Below are 12,352 nucleotides of genomic sequence, written 5' to 3'. Positions count from 1 at the left end.
TAGCACTGTGGTAGCACTTAAGGCACTGTGCTGTGCTGTGCGCACAGTATGGTGTGCTGTGCGCACAGTGCGCACAGCAGCACTTTACCCAACACTAATTGTGATATCGAAAAAGAGTTCGAGGAATAACAGTTCTGTTGAGATATCCAGCATGAGATTTTCTGCGTTTTTGCGTTAGAATAACATTTACTTATATTCTAATATAATAAAGATATGCGCTAACGGGACTTTTATGTGTGTCGGATCGTAGTCTATGATCGAGTGCTCTACGCTCGGTAGCCCGATCGCTCCCGAAGCCCTTAACGGCCATTCAGACGTCCGATACTGTCAGTTGCACGACAGCATCGAGTCGCGGTTATACTAACTGGCTGGGACACAAAACAAATAATACACCACCAGAACACTTGGGACTTGGAAATTAGCGAAAACTAACGTTTAAACACGATTTATTACAATTTTTGTCTTGATCTGTCGAAAGATTACATGCAAACATTTTTGGTATTCATCCAGCGATGGAAAGCTTGGATTGCTTGGAAAAATATCTCCACAGACTGCTAGACTTCCCCTACCTCAGTGAAAAAATGTTTTTGACAGATATTTTCTAGCAGAACTCCCGTGTGAAAACGCGACTAATGAAAAACATCCTATTTTAATAATAAGGAGGGTAAAAATTGTATAAGACTTTGAAAGTACATTTAACATATTTTGTTGCCACATAAAACAAAAACAAAAGAGCACATAGAAAAATATCATCGCGAATTTGTACATAACACACGATTCCAGATTTGAACTGAGGAGCACAAAAAGTCAATTTGTATAACAATTTTATATAAATATTGGGGTATATTTTTTATTATCAACTTTGCGGCCCGCAAATCACAGAAAATGTGTACTTGCGGCCCTCTGATGAAATGAGTTTGACACAGCTGCTATAGAGGTGGTTGTTTTTGGAAAACATGTTATACCATGATAACACAGCTTGTTCTTTGCCATTAGGAGATAGAAACAGTAGCAATTTCTCTCAGGTATTTTTGAGACAGAACGTTTAGTTTCGTCATTGTTGCTAACATCATTCTAAGAATGAGCGAGAGAAGGCCAAATATCTGAAATAAAAAATTTAAAAAACATGAAACACTGAGAGAAAAATGAACAAAAAATCGCATACAACGGTGGCATTGTATGTAACTTTTTTATTGTGATGGATCTATCTTACGATATGTTTGTGTTTCTTACAGTGTTTCGCCGGTTTGGTGGTACAGTCGTCAACTCGTACGACGTACCAACATGCCCGTCGTCGGCTCAAGCCCCGAATAGACAGTGCCCCCATACGTAGGACTCACTAGCCTGAAAATAAGGCAAGCCTTGACCAACAGCGGTTGTTGTGCCAAAAAGAAAGAGAAGAAGAAGAAGACAGCGCTTCATTTATCTGTTTAGGATAGTAGTTTAGGATCGACGTAATATGATTGATAATCACAAAAATTGCTGTGAATTGTGTAATTTCTTATAAGTTTGATGCACTGACGATCCTGGTTGCGTCTGATTTCTTGTTTTATTGCGTAAATTTCGCACTTTAGAGTTTGGAACTGCTGAGTTCACAGTTTTATTTCCATACGTTTTATTTGAGGATGATACAATACTCTCATCACATTCTAGTTGGCTCTTTATAAATGATATATTCATAAAAAGGAATATTAGTATCAGAATGAGCACAGCAACTCCGAACCAACCACCAAGATCTTCTAATTAAAACTTATTTTTCAGACTACTACTAAGCCGCAGCCGTAGCCGGTTTCAGACAGCTACATCAGCTTCGTAGGCTCTGACTTTTCCGACTCCGTACGGCTTCGAACGGCTCCTACGGCTCTGGATGCTGAAAAGCGTCTCCGGACGGCTCCGAAAGGCTCTGTACGGTTCCCAAGGAACATTTTAGAATATAGTCTAAACGATGTTTATTTGACAATAATTATATTATTTGTTAGTATTGCTAAATGGTTTATTGTTAATTTGTTAATTTGTTAATGGTTCATTGTTAATAAACCAATAATTATTTGATCAAGTAAACCCATCGAATGCGTTTGGTAAACTAAACATATACATTGTCAACTTTTTCATAATAAATAACAGTTGACAGGTTTTCTAATTCCTTAAACGTTGCTAGAGGTAGACATTCCCTAAACATAGCCTGGGTGTATAAAAATCGAATAAATCATCGATCAAATTAAATTTGCGGGACATGGATGTTATGAGGTTATTTTCACCATACTGCGAATTACCTCTCTCGAGCGAGATAAAAACGCGATGCCAAGAAGCTGCTCTGGGTAACTATATATTTAGTTGTTCAAGGATTCAATAAATTAATTTAGTACTCCTGTTACGAACAGAACCTGCGCATTTTTTCTATCGCTAAGTGTCTCAGGACCCAGTAGCCGATCGCGAGATCGCGTAACTCAACTTTTCCAACGGCTATTGAACGAATCGGTCGCGCTCTTACATCACTCCCATTTGTTGGTTTTCTGTCGTGATTTCTATTGCGCACTGCTGGTGTGCTTCCTGTCTTTTGGAGCCTGGATGCGCTTGCGGATTTGGCGAGTGATTTGTAGCCATTGGCGGGCTTGCTCAAAGCACCTAGTTCCCGTTCTGTTTCATGTTTTCCGTTCCTCCGTGTAATCGCTGCTCCATAGCTGTAGTGAGCGATGATATATCTTGTAATGGATAATTAAATGGCCCTGGATGCAATGCCATACTTCACGCAAATTGCACTAGATTAAATATGGAAACAATCAAGGATTTACTGAACATACAAACATCTTAACTGGATTTGTGATGATTGCTTGGCAATAGTGGCTGTAATTTACCGATTTCGCATGATATTACTCCGGGTATTCAAGCGCCTAAAGCTGAACTTTAGCTTTAAATCGACAATAGGCTTTCATCGATACTCACACTCCTACACAAATTGCGCATCACAACCAAACGAGCTGCCGTTATTTTAAACCACCCTGAACCACATCCTATGACAAACATTGCTCCCGCTACAACATCTACGATTGCTACAACATCTACGATTGCTACAACATCTACGACCCCACTAACAAAAATCTGAACTCATCCATGCAACCTAGTCCATTAGATCCCTCACAAAGCCATTGTAACCCGATTTTTTATCTAGAACTTCAAATATCCTAAAAGGCATCAAAATAATTACTCGTGACTAGGCAAGGACATGGATTTTCTTCACACGACTTGGTCTCGAGACTGCTGATCAACAAATGCGTAGCAAATAACTTAAAAACAGAAGATATCATTGTTTACCGCATCCTACCAAAAAATAGAGCTGCAAGCTGGTCTGAGATCTAACTCGTTTAAAGTTGGTGTACCAATTTCATTACACAGCCTGACACTTTTACCAGATACTTGACCCAGCGGCTTGCTCTTCCATGAATTTGTAATTCTAAACAACAAGCTAAGCACACATATTACCATGCATAATCAGGACATCAATGAAAGCAACAATACCAACAGAAATCGATTGACGTTTGGAGTTCCTTCATCACACCGCACATCGTACATTCCCGATTACTTCCTATTACTCGCAATTATTTATCCGCCAATCATCATGGCTTCGTGCCCAAATGATCCTTTATATCCAATCTTATGAGCTTTGTCCCTTTTGTTATTCGTAATCTTGATTCTGGCGGTCAGGTAGATTCGATTTACAACGATTTTAAGTCGGCCTTTGATCGTATGTCATACTCTATTCTCATTGCCTAGCTAAAGAAACTTGGGATAGGATACCATTTTCTACTTTAGATAGCACCCTTCCTGTCTGTATCGTACTTGTTGTATTAAATTAGGATCATATCTCTCTCTCTCTCCTGCATTTGCCCATCTGATGTCCCCCAAGGCAGTACACTTTGTCCGCTTTTGTATATCCTATATGTTAATGATATCAGCTTCATCCTTCCTAATGATTCATTCTTGATGTATGCTGATGACTTAACAATGTATTACCCTATATCCTCCTTATCTGATTGTATATCTCTTCAAAGACTTAAAATCTTCTTTCCACATGGATTATCTTTAATGATCTTCTGTTATGTCTCCCTAAATGTACCGTTATATCCTTCGGCCGATCAACAAATCCCACATCTTACCCATATTCTATTGAGGATGTACAACTGACTCGATCTAAATCTGTCAAAGATAGTCGATGAACGGCTTTCATTTACTACTCATCTCGAGACAGTAATTCCAATTCCGGAGTCGAATCCAGAGCCGATTCCGGAGCCGATTCCAGAGCCGATTCGGGAGTTGACTTCGGAATCGATTCCACGATCAGAATCGGCTTCGGAATCGGAATTGACCTGGGAATCGCAATTTGCCTCGATAACGGAATCATAATTGAGCCCAGAATTAGAATTAGCTCCGGAATGTGAATTAGTTCTTGAATTGAAAAAAGAAGTTTTAGAAGCGAAATCAGTCCGGGAATCTCCATGAGAATGAATCTTTTACAAGTAAATTTGGATTTTTTGCGGTTATCAATACGTAGTATGATTGGACCCAAACACCTATTTTTATGGCGATACCGTAACTGACTTCGTTTGGAAGCCGATTCTAATTTAGGAGCCAATTCCGATTCGAGAGCCAACTTTGATTCCGGACCCGATTTTGGAATCAATTCTGAAGCCGATTCTGGAACCAATTACGGAGTCGATTCCGATTCCGGAGCCGATTCCAGAATCGATTCGGAAACTGATTCCGGACCTACTATCCGGAATCGATTCCAGAAAACTGCGGAGCTAGCCAAAATCGATTCTGACAAAAACTTCATTTTTCGCATCACTAATCGATAGAATCAAAAAGTCGTTTACCCGCTTCGTGTTCTGTAAATGTTTTGGTGCTGACTCCCCACTCCCATCATATGAAAATCGCTGTTCAATGCTAGGTCTGGAATCTCTAAAATCAGAGCGCACAAAAACTTCATTTTTCGCATCACTAATCGAAAGAATCCAAAAGTCGTTTACCCGCTTCGTGTTCCGTAAATGTTTTGGTGCTGACTCCCCACTCCCCTCATACGTTCGCTGTTCAATGCTAGGTCTGGAATCTCTAAAATCACAGCGTGTATTTGCAAAAGCGTCTTTTATCGCATCGGTTCTCCTTCATCAAATAGACTGCCCGGCTCTTCTTTCCTTAATCAATTTTTACGCTCCTCCACACTCTCTTCGAATCGGACCTCCTCTTACAATAGAAAGAAGACGCACTCAACTTGGTAACTATGATCCACTTTTGCAATGCATACGCTCTTTCCATATATTTTTCTCATTTGTTTGATTACAATTGTTCATTTGCCATGTTCCGCTCCCGCCTCCATTCACACCTTTCCTATACCTTTCCTAGCTGATCTGGAACACAACGTTATCGCGAATCGTGGCTAGCCGCAAATTTGAAAACGGATATGCAATTCCAATTTTAAAACTACGCTTCAAAAATCATCAAAACGCAAAAGTTAGTTTGTACATTTTTGTCATCCCTTCTACAGATTGCTACACGCGTAACAACAGTTGGCCAATTGGCCTCATTCACCTCTGTCGTGTGTGCATAAGATGGTGGGGTTATGAGTGATAAATGATTGAGAGAAAGTAATCTCTTTCTGTACATTGGATGTGGACAAATCTCACGAAATTGTTTGTGAATTTTCCAGAAAATAAGGATTAGAAACTGTTTGACACTTGCATACATTTGAGTCAAGATCATCCACGAAAAATTAAGATTCAAGCATGAAAAAAAAATCCGCGATTGAAATAAAATATTCACCTAAACTCGTTTGATATTAGCTTCATTTCCATTAATTGGCATGGAAATCAAATTGCGTCATCAGAAACGACACGCAACGGAATTCAACGGAATATCAACGGAATATGGTACCAATAATATTACTCCAATTCCAGAATTAATCGGTTCGCGCATTGTCAATGTCGTAGGCAAAACAAACATACAGCATATGCCTGCAGTGGCGGCCACCTAAAGTCGGACACCTCATATTTTCACCTTTTATCTGGATTTGGGGCACCCAGGACAGTTCACTAGACCGCTTATCGGAAAACATTCTTCACACGTCTTTGAGGACACTCTTTGGCTATGCACATGCAAAAAATCTGACTTCCGTCTTTAGGGTCTGCAGTGTCCGACTTTAGATAGCTGCCACTATATATGATGTACAACTACGAATAAAGAGCCGCGTACATACGGGAATGACGGAATGACACGTGCAACTCAAAGGAATGGAGGAGCGCTCAACAAGGAAAGGAGAAGGCACCGGGTTAATGAGTGTGATAAAAAAATTACCATTTAAATTTGGTCCTGTGCTTTTTTCTTGCCAGTAAAACTCCCGGCGAAAAACCGGCCTAGCCTTGCAAGCTATTTTATTTTATTTTATGGGCTAAGAACTTATCTGGCATGTGAGTCATCGCGCGCTCTCGCAAAACGTCGGAAATTGCTTGGCGAGATTCAACCCCACGTGGCTTGAAACTGCGCACGACGTTCACGCGGCGTCAAAAATATTAGAAATTGTTGGTTGGGTTCTGAAGGTACTGTTGTAGTTGTTGTCGTCGTTGGTGGAGTTGTAGTAGATTCTGTTGCAGTTGAAGATGTGGTAGCTGCAGTTGTAGTAGATGTAGTAGTGATGCCTAAGGTAGTTGTTTTAGGAAAACAAGTTATGCCATGATAACACAGCTTGTTCTTTGCTAGTAGCGGAAAAGGACAGTAGCAGTTTCTTTCACGCATTTTTGTCATAGGCTGCTTTGTTTCTTGATTGTAAATTCCATTCATTGCCATTTCTTGATAATTCCAGGAAGGTCCGATGGAGTACTCTGAAACGAATAATTCCTACATTATTCCGTCGTATTGCGTTTGGCATTGCAGTATTGCGATGGATCTATCTTACGATATGGCTGTATTGCAGGCAGTGTCCCATTTGACTGGTGACCTTGTTTAGGATCGACGTAATATGATTGATAATCACGAACATTTTGCTGAGGACAGAACTGTTTCTCATAAGTTTGCCGCACTGACGGTCCTGGTTGTGGAGGACTTAAATATCTTTTTTTGCGTAAATTTCGCACATTGGAGCTGGGATCAGTTGAAGTTACGGCTTTACTTTCAATCACTTTATTTGAACATGCACTACTTTTTTCACATTCAATTTGGTTTTCTGTAAGCGATTTGTGCACTAAAAAAACATTGATAGCAGAAAGATCACAGCAACACAACAAGTAACACGTTTTCTTCTATTGCACCGTTGTATGCACGTGTATGCTAATGAACTCATATTGATACCACTAACCAGCCACCAACAGCGTCTAAGAAAAACTAACGAGCATGTGACATGCTTTTATAATAATACTCAACCCCTCACCATACTGTTCTTGTATCGTTTCAGACGTGTCGACTAAATATGGAAGCAATGTTTTAATAGATAATGTTATTCTTGTCCTTGTCATACTGCACTTGTTGTTTTATCATTGTTATACGTATCGCCATAGTTGAATCTATTGCTCGTTTAATCCAAGGTATAACGATCTAGTTTTGAATAAAATAATATCTTTTTTTTTAGTACAAATATTTGGTGTTGACAAGATGTCGATTTAACAGTATGTTTAGAATGTTGTTGCAAACATCGACCCATCTAAAACATAACTCGAAAAAATAGATGACCAACTTTAGTATCTGTTAACGATAAGTACGGCATAACTGCGATGGTCGTTAAGCGAAAAAAATAGAAACATCGCCAACTTGATAACGAACATAAACAATCATTTTTCCAAGCATCATGAAGCTTTTTCACTGTTTACACATTATTGAATTATGTTTGTAATGTTTATTTAACATTTTGCTCAGTGCAAACAAAGTATGATAAACTTCCATTATAAAAACTTGATCGATGCTCCGAAAGATTATCTACCGGATGGTATCACAATTTGAGCCGGTCTCATGGTACAGTCGTCAACTCGTACGACTTAACAACATGCCCGTCATGGGTTCAAGCCCCAAATAGACCGTGCCGCCATACGTAAGACTGACTATCCTACTATGGGGGGAAATCAATAAGTCACTGAAAGCCAACCCCACAAGTGGGTTGGCAGGCCTTGACCGGCATCGGTTGTTGAGCCAAAGAAGAAGAAGGTATCACAATTTTAAAAGCACTGACGGCCGTCGGGGGTTAATTGTGATTAAAAAATATGATTCAGTTGATAAAGCCCTTGAAAGGAAAAATTACATATATTGTATTGCGCGTAAACAACGGAATACAAACTGCACACACGTTGAGGATGCATCGGAACGTCAGCAACGATAACAGTGCAGTAGCAGTTGGTTCTATCGATAGCGTGGAACTCAATCATATGGCACTCGCTTCTGCACTGATCAAATGCAGCACGTGCTTCATACCAAGCGGCACGTGGAACACTTATTCGAATAAAAGAAACGGTGTAGTTTTACTCAACTTGTATCAACCGAAGGCACGTTTGTTTAGTTAGCCTAGGCATGGTACGGCTGATGATACCTGATTTACATTATTTTTCTATTAAAGCTACATAAATCAAAAATGCGTGAAAAAATAAGCTGATAAATGTTAGGAGCTGTGCGTTTATTTTTCTAATGAACTGTTACAACGTACATGAGAAATATACTAGAGAATCCCTCACAATATACAGGCGGACAATATAAATATAATGCATATTGTTACCGTTATCATATTTAAACAAGATTTTTTGTACCATTAAATCATCATAAAGTAGTAAATTGCTACGCGTGTGCGTGTGCTATCGAAGTCGAACCTGGGTAATTGGCCATGATCAGAGTCTTACTTGTCTACGGAACGCTACTATTACACGATTGGTCATGCTCAGAGTCTTGATTGTCTACGGAACGCCGTATTCGATCCACGCGATTTCGTTACACGCGATATTCTAAATTTGACAATTCTTTGAGTAAATTGTACTGATTTGACACATAAATTGTCAAATCCAAATTTAATTCCCTTTAGGTTCAATTAAATAAAATATTTTAAAAGATGTAAAATTGTATTCTTCAGTTGGAATCGGATCAAATAACTAATTTAATTGATAAAGCCGTTGAAAGCTACATACCTACACACCTAAGACTTAATGCCAATTTACACGAAAATTCGCTATAATTTAACTGAAATTTGATATACGCCAGCACGGAGGCGTGCTGTATTAATAGCGTATACTGTAGAATACGTGTTCGTAGTAGTAAGTCTATTCTTCAATGTTGCTCACGCAGCAACAGGAATATTATTATCATTATTATTATTACAGGTGTCCCCCGAGATACGACTGTATTTGGGACCGAAAAAAAGTCCCAACGCAAGGCGTAAGTCGAAAAAGTCGTATGTCGAATAATTGTCAATGTAAAGTTTATAACCGAAGTTGAAGAGTCGAAATCTATTATATCGTGTTTTTTATTTGAAATAATGTTCGATAATGTATAAATTTTACACAAAAAGTCGTTTACACGATATAGATATTCAATATCGGGTAGTTGTGGAATCTTTGGAAATGTGTGTGTAACGGTTATCAGCTCGGAAATTCAAAAATATACATCAATTTCTTCTCGATGACAACTTTTCAATGTCAAAATCAAAATCGTCGTATCTGCGAATCGTCGTAACTCGAGAGGGTCGTAACTCGGGGGACGCCTGTATTAATATTATTATTATTATTATTATTATTATTATTATTATTATTATTATTATTATTATTATAATTTTTATTATTATGTTTAGGATTATTATCATTATTATTATTATGTTTATGATTATCATTATTATTATTATTATTATTATTATTATTATTATTATTATTATTATTATTATTATTATTATTCACACGCGTCCTCCACGCGGGCTTAACGAGCTTCTTTCGAAACTTAGTAGTGCAAATAAGGGAACACTTAAATAAAATTATACTAAGCAAAGCAGTCCAAAAGTCATTGAAAGCCAACCCCATAAGTGGAACATGCAGGCGTTGACCGACAACGGTTGTTGAGCCAAAAAGAAGAAGAAGCAAAGCAGTTCATGATATTTACACATATCTTCAGTGGTAGTCGTCCTAAATTGGAAATTTTATAATGATTATACTATATATGATATGATGTATGATATATATAATGAACTTTGAGGTTTCCTGCACAATACATTAAACCTCGTGTATCGTTTTCACGCATCGATGAGGATACTCTTCGACTCAGCATGAGCAAATATCAGACCAGTATGTAAAAACACTTATGCGTTGTAATTTTATTAATTTTTGGAACTGGTGTTCTAAACTTTGGTCATTTATTTATTTGTCTATACTTGTCCGCCAACTTCAGCTCAAAAAGAGATAAATATAAAATACAATAATATCTTAAATGCTAAACTAATGCTAGTAGACGCTCATACAATCGAAAAACGAAGGACCTCATTGAGACTATCATTATTATTACTATTATTATTATTTATTTTTAATCTTCAACGGGCCGTATGCCCTAATTAAGATAAGTAACAGTGCATTACGAAAAAAAAATACATAGAAAAACAAAATCGCAATTCACTACGGCCACGGCAGAAGCCGGAGACGTTCCTTGAAGCACTGAGTTGAGATGTTGAAGTCGAAACAAGTCGAGCAATTGAGCAAGCAGTAGTTGGGCTCCACACTACGCACGAATATTCCCGAACCGAACGAAAGATACTATTGTAGACAGCTTTGATGCACATGGGGTTGTGGAATTCATTAGTTGTCCGGATAACCACGCCCAGTAGTTGGTTTCCTCTGGCTATAACGTCATCGATATGCTGTTTAAAGTTCAAACTTGAATCAAGAATAACGCCCAGGTCTTTAGCATGATTTTGTCGATTTACTGCAGTGCCGTCCATGCAGTAGGTATCAGTAACTGGGCTCCTGCATCGACTAAAAGACACACAGAAGCATTTCTCGATGTAGATAGTCAGTCCATTGCGCTTGCACCACGAACAGAAGACTTCGAAGCAGTCTTGCAGGAATATACAATTACCTGTGTTATGTATAGAGCGAAAAATTTTGCATCGTCGGCAAACAGACTGACACTGTCGGGAGGTAAAGCGAGGGTAACATCGTTGATGAACAATATGAAGAGAAGCGGACCAATATTGCTTCCTTGTGGCACACCCGAGCCGCTGACTATTTCTTAGGACATGTGCTTATCAATTTTCACGAATTATGTGCGATTAATTAGGCAAAACTTAAGCCACTGTACGAGCGAGCTGGGAACTCCTAGCTTATCGAGTTTAGCGAGAAGAATTGCGTGCGGAAGAGAGTCGAATGCTGCTTTCAGATCTGTATAAATTGCATCGACTTGAGCTCCGGCATCAATTTGCCTTGGGTAATAGGTTACTAATTCAACCAGGTTCGTGGTAGTCGACTTTTTTGGCACGAATCCTGGTTGATATGGGCTTAGGTAGCTGCGGCATGCATATAGCAGATGTTTGTGTATCATTAGTTCGAACACCTTGGCAATGGCACACAAAGATGTAATACCCCGATAGTTGATGGCATCTGTCCTGTCGCCCTTTTTATAAATAGGAACCATCCAAGATTTCCTCCATGTTTTGGAAAAGTAGCCATTAGGCAGCGATGCATTAAACATTTTTGCAAGGATAGGTGCTACTGTCGTTTGACAACGTTTCAGCACTGTAGAAGGTATTCCGTCGGGTCCAGGAACGAAGGAAGGCTTTAGTTGCATTAGGGCTGATAAAACGATCTCACTGTCTATAAAAAGAGTACTGATGTTAATTGCGCCAGCCGGTGAAAAGCAATCTGCGAAGCGATCCACGAAGAGATTGCACATTTCATTAGTGTTGGCACTTGTTGCTCCTTTGTACGTAATAGATTTCGTCGTATGCGTGGATTTTGTTTTGCTCTTGTAGAAGCGCCAAAACGAGTCAGGCCACCTGCAGAGGTTACGTTGAAAATTACTCAAATATGTGCCGTATCGAAACCTGTTATAGCTGCAGTATAGAGAGTGCGTGTAGTAGATCGAGCGAGATCTTTGGCAGCGGCGCGTTTTAGATGACAAGTTAAAATCAAAATAAGAGTAGTATAAATGGAAACTGCGTGCCATGGCAGATATAGTTTTGTATGAGTGGAACGTCACAATAATATTTACGCATCAAATGAACCAATGATGTCTTGAAGAAGGTCTTGGTACGTGAACATATATTTTACTAAGTAGTCTTGGCGCATCTATTTCACCATTTAGCAAATTGCTAGAAAAATCACTTTCGCCTTGTCTTCGTTCTATAGGAAATCTCAGA

Source organism: Anopheles merus, chromosome 2R (genome assembly GCF_017562075.2).
Source record: "Anopheles merus strain MAF chromosome 2R, AmerM5.1, whole genome shotgun sequence".
Taxonomy (NCBI): Eukaryota; Metazoa; Arthropoda; class Insecta; order Diptera; family Culicidae; genus Anopheles; species Anopheles merus.
This window is presented reverse-complemented; position numbering follows the sequence as displayed.